This window comes from Vicugna pacos, unplaced genomic scaffold, assembly GCF_048564905.1.
Source record: "Vicugna pacos unplaced genomic scaffold, VicPac4 scaffold_21, whole genome shotgun sequence".
Classification (NCBI taxonomy): Eukaryota; Metazoa; Chordata; class Mammalia; order Artiodactyla; family Camelidae; genus Vicugna; species Vicugna pacos.
In genome coordinates this window covers 13,121,698-13,134,634 of record NW_027328742.1, presented here as the reverse complement: position 1 = coordinate 13,134,634, position 12,937 = coordinate 13,121,698, and the positions used below count along the sequence as shown (strand labels likewise).

At 55.1% G+C, this 12,937-nt stretch overlaps 1 long non-coding RNA gene across 1 annotated transcript; it reads right to left on the bottom strand.

Annotated features, from left to right (window-relative positions):
- Nucleotides 1-1,746: 1,746 nt before the first annotated feature.
- On the bottom strand, nucleotides 1,747-5,367 carry LOC140694436 (uncharacterized). Its single transcript, XR_012070076.1, has 3 exons — nucleotides 5,311-5,367; nucleotides 2,451-2,603; nucleotides 1,747-1,985 (listed from the first exon to the last, which is right to left on the bottom strand). It is a non-coding gene; the product is annotated as an uncharacterized lncRNA (long non-coding RNA).
- Between the last annotated feature and the right edge of the window lie 7,570 nt (nucleotides 5,368-12,937).

Below are 12,937 nucleotides of genomic sequence, written 5' to 3'. Positions count from 1 at the left end.
CTGAGGCCGTGGCTGGTGAGTGTCCCCTGTGTGGATGGGCCACGCTCGTCTGTGCTCCTGATGAGGCATGCTGGGCCTGTTCTCTCTCAGGGCCCGGGACTCACTGCTAGGCCGGCTCCCACGTTCCACTGGCATTTACACCGGAAGCAGGACTACTAGGTCAGAGGGGGCCTTCACCTTCCTGGCCAAGAAAAGCATCTTTCCTAAAAATTGAGTAGGTGTGTGTGCCTGGCCCCGTACATACCTGGGAGGATGGGAGCAGCATTATACAGGGACATTTAAGCCACACTGCTGCCTGAGCCGTGTTGTGGGGAAGAGCAGGTGCTTTGAGGCGGGGAATAAGGAGGGGGGCCTGGCTGATGCCTCTCCTATCCCTCCCCAAGTTAGGAGCACAGTCGCTGAGCAGGAGTGCACAAAGCACCAGGCAGGAGGGAGTGTGTGCAGAGCTGCCAAGGCTGGAAAAGCCGCCACGACCCAGGGTCACCACCCAGGAGGCCTGGACAGCAGAAGTTCATCTTCCTACAGTTCTGGTGGGGGGAGGCCCAGCAAAGTCCAGCGAGGTCGCTTTCTGGTGATGACAATCGTCCTGGCCGCCAGCTGGCTGCCTCCTCGCTGTGTCCACATGGGGCGGGGAGCCAGCTCTGGGGGCTCTCTCTCCTGTAAGGACACCAGACCAACCGGGTGGGGCCACCCTCAGGACCTCACTCAACCTCTGCACCTACAAACCCTGTCACATGGGGTGATCTCAGCCTGTGGCTCTGCGGGGCACAAACCCCAATCTGAAAAGGTGAGGGGAGTCTGAGGACCCGGAGCAGGCGGGGGCGAGGGCGGGGCGGCGTTCATGAACCTGCTGTCCTGAAACCAGCCGCCCCTAAGCTCAGCGGTTTAAAGCAACCTTCATTTACCCCCGCCGGGCTGCACGGGGCGGGCAGGCCCGGGGGCGGCTCCTCTCCGCCGCTGGGACCTCAGCGGAGGCCTTGCCCACAGGGGCCGCCATCCCGGGCGCAGCGCGGCCGGTGGCCGGGCCTCCGCCTCCGTGTGGCTGCCGGGTTTCCGCCCAGCCTGCCGGCTGGTTTCCAAGAACAACGAAGCAAAAGCTGCCACCCTTTGCAGGTCGGGTCTGAGCCTGGCAGGTGTGTCATTTCTGTCTTGTGGAAGTCAGAGACGGTCCAGATGCTGGCCACTCACATCCCACACCGCGTCTTTTTTTTTTTTTTTTTTTACAAGAATTCCGTGAATTTAAGGAGTACAAGATGAAGTTTCGGTGTGTATATACATAGTGAAAAGATTACTACTGGCAAGCTAATTAACACACCCACCTCCTCACTCATTTCTCACGTTGTATGGTGGGGGCATCTCAAGGCTACTCTCCTGGTGAGTGTCCCCGACACGATGCAGTGTCATCAACCATGGTCGTCCTGCTGCACCTGTGTTCGCAGATGCACCTACCCTACAGAACTGTCACTTTTGACCCAGGGCCACCTCTCCCTGTTTCTCTGTTACAGCAGCTGGGCCTTCCTCTAAGCAGGAAGGCCAAGAGATCAGGAGACAACTGCCATTGAAAAGGCAGTGTCTACTCACCGGACTGGCGGCGGGCCGGCACCCCACGCGGGGCCACACCCCGGGGGGAAGCCCGGGGCCAGGAGCGGAGGTGCAGGGCGCTGTGGACAGGGGCTGTCACGGGTTTTCTGCAGGAGGGAAAGGTGAGGCAGGTGAGCAGCCTGAGGACTGGCCAGTTGAGTAACTTCATGGGTTCTAGGGTGGAATGGCGACCCCAAGTGTCTGGACTTGACTCTGGGTGAGCTGGGCAGGTGGACAGTGGCTTAGTGTGAGTCCAATTCCAGTGGAAAAGGTGGGGGTTAGACCTTGAAGAAGGACTCCTCCTGGGGTGAGAGGGCCCACAAGGGAGTAAGGAGGCCAAGTCCAGGTGACTGAGAACAGGGCGTGTCCCGCCTAGGCCTGCAGGGCAGATGAAGGCATCCAGTCTGCAGAAGGTAGAAACATGGTCCATACAAGGGCTCCCCTCAGATGTCACCTCCTCAGAGGAGCCTTCCCTGCCTGCACAGTCTACAGGGACAGCCTCCTCCATGCACATCTCCCCAGCAGACACCCACTTCATTTCCTGCATCGCATTCAGGACGCGGCCACTGCTCCGCACCCAGCCATGGTTCCGCTGCCCAGAGGGAAAGCCCTCACAGGAGGCATCAAGCCCTGCACGACCTGGGCCCCACCTTTCTGTCTCCCCTGCCACCACTGGCCCCCCAACCCGGCCCTCTCCTCCTCCACCCTGCACTCCTGACTTATCTGAACTCTGTGTGCTCTCCAGAGCACGTGTCCCTCCCCACACACTGTGTGTGCTCACTGTGTGTCTCACTCGCTGTGTGCCTCCCACCCAGGTCAGTTCCCAGCACACAGTAGGACTCACTAAGTAGTGAATGAACGACTCTTACCATCACTGCTGGGGAGATTCTTGTCTGTGGCCTACAGCATTCATACACCCAGCACACATTCGCTGAGGTCCTACTGTGTGCTGGGCGGGTTCCAGACACCAGGCACAGCAGGGAGTGAAGCAGGCAGGTCTCCATTCTCATGCAGCAGACAGCCTGGTGGGGGACACAGAGAAAAATAAGTAAAATATACACAATGTCCGGCGGTGATACGTTCCATGGAGAAAAATAAGGTCAGGGAGGACATTTGAGCAGATACCTGGAGGTGTTTTAGAAGCAGAGGGAGAGAGTTCCTGGCTGAAAGAGCAGCCAGTGCAAAAGCCCTGAGGCCACAGTGGGATGCACGTGGAGGGTCTTAGGTGTCCTTGTGGGTTCTTTGTCCCACCTTGAGTATGTGTGTTGTTTTTTATTTGTAAGCATTAATCTCACCTTTCTAGCTAAATAACCTGCATCACTAGTCTGTAAAATTTAGCCAATTCTGTCTCAGGTGTTGTGGGCACAATGGCGAGCTAGTTACTTGGGTTGGTAAAGAATTACCAGGGTCTAAGAAGGGTTTAGGAAAATTTAATAGGGACACTGCTATAGGCCACATCGGGCCCCACAGACAAGAAGTGCCTGCATGAGCACCAAGGGTAGCAGTGTGGGGTCTGTTATTGGGGGTTCTGTGCACACAAGGAGGAGGGGGCTGCATGATCAATTCATGCACAGGTACCTGGTTGGTTGTGAGATCTGTCAGGGGCTTCTCTGAACAACAGGCTTTACCACTTTGATAAGGGCAGGATGTGAGGCCTGTGTTCCTGAGGCAATGAGTTTTCATAGAGTAAACACACACTAAGAGAAGATGTTTTATATCTTGTAGAAATGCAGGTGTGCAAAGGGTCATGCAGTGGGGAGTGGGAGGTAAAGTGCCACTAGGCTCCAGGCATACAGAGAGTCCAGGGATGGGGCTGTATGCCTCTAGAGAGTGCCAGCTGGCTCCACACCAGGGACTTAATGTGGAAACAGGAGAACCTGGCTTGTCAGCACGTGTCTACTGAGTGACCTCCCTAAGCCCAGCTCTGTTAGGCACCAGGCAGCTGTGAAGTGAACACGAAGATCTCCGCCCTGGGGTCCTAATGAGTGAATATCTTGACATCCTCAAGCCCCTTCTTCTGCACCACTGCCCCACTCATCTGGGTCTCAGGCTCTGACCCTGACCTCAGTGGCTCGTTTGTCCCCTACCTCCAGCTCCTCTGGACATCTCTGTGCTGAGTTGGTCCAGGTCAGCGAACCCCAAACTGAGCTCTGCCCTTGCCCCATGACTTCCTCCTCCCTGTGAAGTCCCCTCATGAAAGAGGCCACCACCAGTGGGATCCTTTAGTCCTGAGGCTCGGCCTTCCTCATCCCTCTGATGCCTCCCAGCCCATGATCCCGCTCTGGGGAACCCCCATCATCCTCTCCTCCCCTCTTCAGCCTCGGGCTGCACACAAACACCCTGTTCAAAATCCTCCATGAGGCGGGTCCATGTTCACTTGAGGACACAGATTTTGACAAATGGGCAGTGCTGGGAATGAACAGCAAGACCCTGGAGCAGAGGACAGACGAGGACTCCAAATTTGCCAGTGCAGAGGTTATAGTGGCGGCAAGATGTCCATAAATGATGAGGCTGGCATCACACTGCAGCCTGGCCCTCTGTTCCCCCAGGGTGCCCTGCGTTTCCTGCTTTGGCCTGAGGGGCCGCCCCCCTCACTCTCTGTTAGAGGGATGTTCATTCATTCATTCACACTCTCATTTATCATGTACGTGGGTTCTGGCTAGATGACAGATCATCCTTGGAGACACAGCTCAGCCCTCACCTCCTCCATGAAGCTCTTTTGGATTCCAAGACCTTCCTGCAGCCCCTCTGTCCTCCCCTGTCACCCCCAGGGCTGGGACCTCACTCTGATTACCTCTCCAATCTGTGAGCTCTGTGAGAGCCCTGGGCCCAATATGGAAAGTGACTTAGAAAAATGTGCCAAAGGGGCTAAGAAAAATGCTACTAGTTCTGTGTTACAGACAAGGACACTGAGGCACAGGGAGGGCAGTGTCCACCCAAGGCCACAGAGGAGGGTCTCAGTGAGCCCCTCCATGGCCCTGTTACTAGTTCTCTGTTACAGATGAGGACACTGAGGCACAGAGAGGGAGAAGGGACCTGCTGTAACCTTGGCCCCAGGGCTTGTGTCCTTTATGACCAGCTCCGTGCTGCCAGCAGGTGTGTAGGCCTGGAATGGATGTTGAAAGCAGCCTGACCCCCAGGGCCCCATCAGCTACAGAGTCACTCAACACCTACTCCACACCCCTGGGGTGAGGACCTCATTGCTGTTCCTGGAAGCTGGCTGGACCTCCCTGTGGATTGTCCTGGGACAGGCCAGGAGAGGCTTGGGGCAGCCACAGGGCCCCTGAGGCTTCCTGTCCCCAGCTGAGCAGCTCTGGTCCCCTTGACTGTCCCTGGCAGAGGCCTGATGACAAGAAGTATCAGCCGTGCAGCCAGGTGTGCTGTGGAGATGAGGAAATGGGGCAACACGCAGGTACATGCAGATGTTCAGGTATTTACTCAATAATCATTGATTCAGACCTTGCAGGGTGGCTGGCCTGGGCCCAGGCCTGGGGGTCCAGCAGTGAATACAACCAACCCCTTGAGCCTCCTGGGAAAGCAGTGCTCAGAGAAAGGGGCCCTCAGTGCCCCCACCCTGCTCCCCATGAACAATCACACTGAGATGAGGCTGCGGCCATGGGTCCCAGTGGAGGGTGAAGGGAGGTGGGACACCCAGAGTGGGCACTGACCATGAGCCTGGACACTGGAATCAGACGGCCTGGGCTCTGTAAACTGGGGTGGTCACCTCACCTGTCCTCTCTGTGCCTCAGTTACTTCTTCTGCAGGAATGGGTGATAGCGCCTTTCCCTGCCCCACAGATTTCCACGAGGAGTCAGTGAGCTTCTCTTAGGCGTGTAGGACAGTGTCTGGCCATTGGTCAGGATCCCGCTCACCTCACAATAGTCTGTCCCACTTTAAAGAGGAGAAAGCCAAGGCTGAGGGGGTTATGAGACCAGCCCGGGATCGCCCCCTCCTCATGCTCTGCTGACATCCCCTCCACCCCGCTCTCCTGTGTTCATGTCATCCTTTTGTCCCTCATATTGCTAAGAATCTCTGAGCAAATCCACGTGAATGGAGACACACCCTCTCACCACTTTGGTCTCTCTGGGCCATGAGCAAGACAGGGATATTGGGCTCCCCCAGACAGTCCAGGAGGCCCAGCATGTCCATCAGTGCACTTCCACTCAGCACGGAGTCGGTGTGAGGCCCAGGGCCAGAGGGCACTGGAATAGCCCAGAATTGGGGAATGCCAGGTGCCTGGTGAAGCACACAGAGGCCCCTGGAAGACAGTGTCCAGGCATCCAAGGTGCAGGGCATGAGGGTGCCCAGAAGGAGCAGAGGACAGAGTCCAGCCTGGACACCACCCCCTGCTTGGCCATGAGAGGTCATGAGAATCGGGACAAGCCAGGGCCCTGCTGGGACTCCTCCTCATTCAGCAAAGAGGCGAGAAAAAGACAAGGAGACAAGTGCAGCTGACCCCACGGCGCTCCCTGTGTGCGGGTGCTGCTTCCAGTATCCTGGAGGTTCCTTAAAAACTTGTAAAGTGGCTGCTTGTTCCAGCCCTGTGTGGGCAGCATTGAGGCAGGGAGGATAGTGACTCAGGACAGAGCTAGGATTCGGCCCAGTGTGTGCTGGGCCCCTCGCTGAGAGCATCCTCTGGGCATCATGGACTCAGGAATTACCCCGACCTCCCTCTTAAGGCTCCTGGCATGTTAGCAGGGAAGGTCCCAGGGCCCACACCCTCTCAGGGGATCCCAACATGTGGGATCACCACGGTCCTGGGAAAGGAGAGAGTGTGGGCTGGGCGTCAGGTCTGCATTAGACCCCAGTGCTGCCCCTACCGCCGCGTGGCCTGGAGGCTTTCCCCTACCTCTCTGTGCCTGGCTTTCCAGCACTGACTCAGAGGACTGCTGTGCTTGGCACACAGTAGGCCCCCAGTCAGAGGAAAAAGCCAGCCCTCCCCCAAGAATCTCTCCTCTTACAGGCCCAAAGCTAAGCTATGTGCTGCATGTCACCAGAGCTGACCCTTGACAAGCAGGGCAAGTGCAGTCCAGAAGCTCCTCCCTCCTGTCTGAGGCCCTTCCCTCCTCAGCGACAGTGGCTCGGAGCAGGCCTCGGCATCCCAGAAGTCTGAACTGAGCCTTGTGACCTGGGGAAGTCCCTGTTCCACACAACATGGTTTCCAGGTCCTTCCAACAAGGCACACAAGCACCTGCTCAGTGTTTTAGCTGCAAGGTCCTCCCTTTGCAAATTGCCCCATCACAACCGGGCCAGAAGATGTAAGCTCCAGGCCACGTGACTATCAGACACATGACTTCAGGGAAACATCCCTGCCCACACTGTACTCCTGAGAGCCCAACTCCTGGAAGAGGGGATGGTGACCCACAGCTCTGCAGTTTTATCAGAACACAGCCCCCACCCACCCACTACTGGAAACACGTGTGAGAAGTGATGATTCCCGAGTGCCTGGACCCCCGTCATCCAGAAAGCAGAGGTCAGGGTAACAGACAGACGAGGAGAAAGTACTTTCAGACCATATATCTGATAAGGGGTTGACACCCAAAACATATAAGGAACTCTCACAGTTCAACAGCAGAAACAAGCAATCTGAGTCAAAAAGGGGGCAGAGGAACTGAATACATCTTTCTAAAGAAAACACACACATGTCCAACAGGTACATGAAAAGGCGCTCAACATCATTCATCATCAAGGAGATGCAAATCAATACCACAGTGCGATATCCCCTCCCACCTGTCAGGATGGCTGTCATCAAAACACAAGAGATGACGAGTGCTGGCGGGGGTGTGGGGAAAAGGGAAACTCACGCGCTGTTGGTGGGAATGTAAACTGGTGCCATCACTGTGGAAACCAGTATGGAGTTCCCTCAAAAATTCAAAAATAGAACTCCCGTATGATCCAGCAGTTCCACTTCTGGGAATATAGCCAAAGGGGATGTAATCACTATTTTAAGGAGAGAATAGTGCCCTCATGTTCACTGCAGCATTATTTACAATAACCAAGATATGGAAACAACCTGTGTCCATCGACAGACGAATGGATGAAGAAAATGTGATATATATACAGAGGGAGAGGCTTCAATGTTCCGATTTCACACATGAGAAAACTGAAGCTCATTTGCTTTGAATAATTGAGCAAGTGATGGTGGAAGCTTTGAACCCCAGTTTTCTGATTTCAAAGATACACCTCAACCCTGAGTTTCAGAAGGTAGGGGTACAGGCTCTGGGGGCCCTCCACCTTCCACACTTGTAGTCATGCTCCGGGGCCGCCATCCCAGAGGTGGCTGCGTAAACACATTGAATCCGCTTATTCTGCACCTGCTCAGCCCTTGGTTGCCACTCTGTTGTCACTGCCTGATACCAGCTGAGGTTTTATAGGTAAATCATCACCAGCTACCCGCCCACCCCCACCCCCCCCCCCGACATGTGGGGCAGGCCCCTCCTAGCCTGGTCATTCTAAATCTTTAGCTCACACATCAGCACAACTGCTTCAAAAGAGCCTCACTTCCTGTGTGGAGGTGTTGACAAGGGGAAGGGAAGGGAGTTGGCGGTGGTCTCTTACTCTGAAGGTGACACATGAAAGGGATATGTTTATGTCCATAATGGGACTCAATTTGAAGCTAAGAACGTGGTCCCAGAGAGGAGTAAAAGCTGAGAGGCTACAAAGCTGCTGAGAAAGGGGCTTGACTATTGGATTGAAAATGTGTAATTTAATTTAAAATATCATCCCCCTGGATGACAACAATTTGCCCCCAAGGTGAGAATTGGCCCCCTGACCCCTGGGCACCCCTCACTTCCAGAATGTAATCATCTGAGCATGGGGGGCTTTAACCTGGGGGGCTGTTCCCTCAGTCACAGGTGCACCTGCTCACATGTGCGCCCATGGACTGCAGTGCCCACATGTCAAGGCGCCTCTCACACCTGGCCAAGGAGGCCCAGGTCATAAGAAAGGAACTACAGTCTGTGGTGTCACACATGAGTCCCTGCAGGGGTGAGTGTTGTAGAGAGAAGAGCCCACCCCTCCGCTCCCCACCCTCTCCTCCAGGTGGAGTGCTGGACGGAGCAGGACTCCTGAGCCCCTAGGCTTAGCAAGCATCCTGGCTAAGGGTGGGGAGGCTGTCCACTCTGAAGTCATAGGTCAGATGGTAGGTTGGAGACCCACCCCCACAGCTCACCAGCGAGCCCCTCTAGTCTGTTTTCTCCTCTGTAAACTGGGACCAATCACCCTCACCCTCAGACGTGGGGGCACCCTGTGTAAATGACAACACAAAGCCCTGGGCTGTTCCAAGTGCCCTGGGGTGTCCAGCCCCGAGGCCGGGCAGGTGGGAGAAGAGAGGTGTGGGTTAGCAGGTGTGACAGCAGAGCTGAGACCCGGCTGAGTGTGTGCGCACTAATATCCAGGAACTGGGAGCTGCCACTAGCAAATCTGTTCCCTGAGGCCATGTTTACTCTCCCTTGTCAGTTACAATCCTTTATTTGAACAGAAGCCTCTGGAGTCTATTAGCCACATCATTCCCTGTCACCACACTGTTGCAGTTCTAGGGTCTCCATTTAGCCAACTTGAAAGAATAGTTTTGTTTTTGTTTTTGTTTTTGTTTTTGTTTTTGTTTTTTTAAACCAGTGACAGAAAACCAAAGTGGCTTAAAGAAGCAAACCGGGCAGGAGAGAGTGACTTGCTTAACGGAGACATCCACAGGGAGACAGCTTCAGGCAGGGCTGTACCTGGTGCTCAGAGACATCGGCAGAAGTCATCCTTCCCCACCTCTGGGCTCTGCCACTGGTGCCAACTTCACACGGCTCTGCCTTTATGAGAGCAAGACAGCCACCAACTGCCACAGGCTGACACCACCACCCCTCAACTCCCAAGTGAAATAGAACTTCTCTTCCCCCAGGATTCCAGCACCAAGGCCTGACCTCTGTGGAGCCTGATTGGGCTGGTGCCCAGCCCTAAGCCAATCCCAGTGGCCAGGGAGGATGGAAAATGCTGATTGGCCAGATCGAGGCCATGTGACCATCCTCTCCAGGAAACCTGTGGGCTGTTCGCCTGTTTCCAGTTTGGGAGAGTGTGATGTCTCCCACAGGATCCTGCTATTAGCCCAATCTGCAGTTAGCATGATGAGCTGGGATGAATCCCTCTGCTTGGTGACAAGTGACAGGTCACTTAGTGGTTCCTTGCTCCAGAGAGGGAGGCATGTCCACTCAGGATTGGGGCTTCAGGTCCAGAATAGAGCAGAAAAGCCTCCAGTCTCCCAAAAGTTGGGAATGTGAGCAGTGACACTGGAAAGGCACTCCTCTCTGCGGCCCTTGGCTTTCTTCTTGTCACAGTGGCGAGTGCAGTGCTGCCCCTCACAGCCCACCTCCCTGCTGGGAGGCCTTTGCAACAGGTGGAGAGTGCTTGGAAAAGCCCACTTATTCTGAGGAACTGCCGTTGTTCCTGGTGATGCCATTATTTTCATGTCAGTTGTGAGGTGGGCCCTGAGGGGTCCCTGAACTGGGGGGACAGACACCCACAGAAACTGGACCCAGTATTACTGTTCATTCAATGATGATTTGCTGAATACCTACTGTGTGCCAGGTTCCCAGGGTAGAGCAGTGATGCCGACAGCACAGGGTCCTGCCCTCCTGGGGTGGTAGACACCACAGGGGTACAGATGTGAGCAGCATGTGGAATTCTGGGGATCCCCAGGTAGGGGAGGCAGGCCTTGCTGAGGGTCACAATCTCATCTTTTCCGTCTCTGAAACCGTAGTGCTGGGACCTCTGATCCCCTGCCAAACACACCTATCTCCCAGCTTGTTCTTAGGACTATTTCATCAAAAGCAAGGAGTGAGCATGTTCAGGGAAGAGCTATGAAATGCATCTCCTTGGGGAAATTCTTTGCGGTTACAAGATCAAGTGTATGTACGTACACCTTGCTGTACTATGGGGTCGTGAAAAAGGAACCCTTCCCACTTCTGCAACATTCTTCTATGTCCCACTTTCCCACTCATCTCTCAGCAACAACGATGACAAGTTAAGTCAGGGAATGACTCATTGCCGGTCTCAGAGTTCTGTGAAATTTTACTGCCAGTCTCCACCCTCTAGGACTGACTCCTTGTTACTGTTTAAAAATTAAACTTGTGGAGCTGGCAAGGGATGGGAGGCAGATACTGAAGGGGATGCACACTTGGCAGGATCTCCCAGCTCTGACTTTACCCTGGAATCCCCTTCACCTAAACCCACCAGGATTTGGGGAACTTTTACTTTCAACCCGGACCTCCACCCAGCTACCAAAACTGAGATGGGAGCAATGGTTGCTTCTTCTTGAGAGGTTCCCCCCAGCTACCACCCTGATACCCCCTTGCTACTGCCCAGGGGGAGAACATTTTCCTGGGACTCCTTGGATCCTAAACCCGGAGGAAATAGGGGGCACTGAGAACAATGAGAGTCTTGCTCTAAAACCGGGAAGGTCCTCACCTGGCGCAGAGATCAGATGAGCCAGGGTGCTCCGCTGGTCGTCCAGTGTTGCAAATCTACAGTCTCTTGCCTTTTTAACATCCCGCTTCTCTTTTAGGTGCCCCCATCACCCCACTTTGGCTTCAGGGTTGCAAAAGCAAGGAGCAATTTTTCAAAAGCACACTCAGACGCACACCAGAGGCGACTAGGGAGCGTCAGAAAGGCGCAGGAGGGAAGCAGGAGGCAGGAGGAGGCAGCGGGCAGGGAGCCACGGGAGTGGGAAGCAGGCAGGTCCCCTCGCAAATCCCCCTCCTGCCTCACGTCTCATCGCTGGTCTGGCCGGGGACCGAGGAGCCAGGGGGCAGGTGGAGGATGGAGCTGGCGCTGGGCAGCGGGCTCGGCCGGAGAGCGGAGGAGGTCGGGGGTTGGAAGAGAAACGCAGAGCGAGGGAGGCGGCTGGAGGAGGACGATCCCTCCGCGGGATCGGGCGGCGGTGCAGACGCCCTGGTCGGGCTCTGTGGAGCTCTGCTAGTTTTCAACCCGCTCTCACAGACTCCAGCCCCTCGGGAGCTCCCCAGGTGACTGTGAGCTTGGGCTGGGGACAAAAAGACCTGACCGTTTCAGCACGGCCACCCGGCCAAAGGGAACAAGAAAAGCAAAGCCTTTCTCCCATTCTGTTTTTCTTTTACTTTTGTGCAGCCCTGCTCGGTGGGAGGGAAGGGGTTAGGCTGAGCAACCCCGGAGGAGAAGGCGTAGGGTCCGGGCGGGGGCCCGGGGACCCGGGGGAGGGCGGTGCGGACGGGGCTCTGAAGGCGCGCGCCGGGCGGGCGGGCGGGCGGCGCCGCGCGGAGGCGGCGGCGGGGACGGGGCGGCGCGCGGGGCCGGGGCCGGGGCCGCGCCGTCTGCTGTCGCTGCGCTGCGTCGTCTCGGGCTCGGTCTCCACAACCGCCTCCCCGGGCGCGGTGGCGGCGGTGGCGCTGCGGCTTGGATCTTGAGCCCGCACACACCTCGGTGGTGGCCCGCGTCCCCACTCACACGGTCGGTCAGCGGCCCCCGCGCCGTGGCTTTCGGGGAAGGAGCTGCTGCGAGCGGCTGCGGCGCTGAGCTCAGCGCGCCCGGGGAGGCCGGGGGAGCCGCGCCGGCCGGAGAGGCCCCTCGGCCGGAGCCCGCGCCCCCTCGCGGGTCCCGGGGTGTGAGGAGCACATGGGAGAGAGAGATATTTATAGACAGACAGACAGACAGACAGACAGACATATTAATTCATTCATTCATTTTTAGCTTGCACAGAGGGCATTTTCTTGGGGTGATTTTTTTTTTTAATTTCACATGTGTGCTGTTCAGCAGCAAGGCAACCCGAGGCAGATGACCAGGCCGGTGGCTGAGCTCCCGTATATGGGTGGGTGTGGAGGGGGCAGGGGGGAGCTGGCGGAAGAGGGAGCCTGTGAGGGCTGGTGTGGGAGCCCCCTCAAAAATTTAAAATACACTTCAATTTTCTTTTATCAGAATTATCTCTCATTCTTGTGATTTTTGTATATACACATAAATATTAAATACATATGTATATACATACACACATCCATATATATAATTAATATTAAAGACATTATTTTTGGCATCACAATTTCCAGAACCATTCAAAGTTATCTTCTGATTGATGTATATCTTTGTAATAGTGTTTATTATTTCATTAACTATAGGAATTGACTAAAGGATTACTAGTAATAAATTATTGAAGGAAAAAAATATTCCATTTTCATTCATCATAATGTTCCATGGTTTTGACAAGACAAATTCAGCAACAACTCTTACTGTAGGCATGTAGGCAAGTATGAATCGATTGCAGTTGATTTATCTTCTTGATTATTACTTGTTTCCAAAATTTCCTTCAGCATTTCCAGGAACATTTTGGAATCCCGTCTTTACCTTA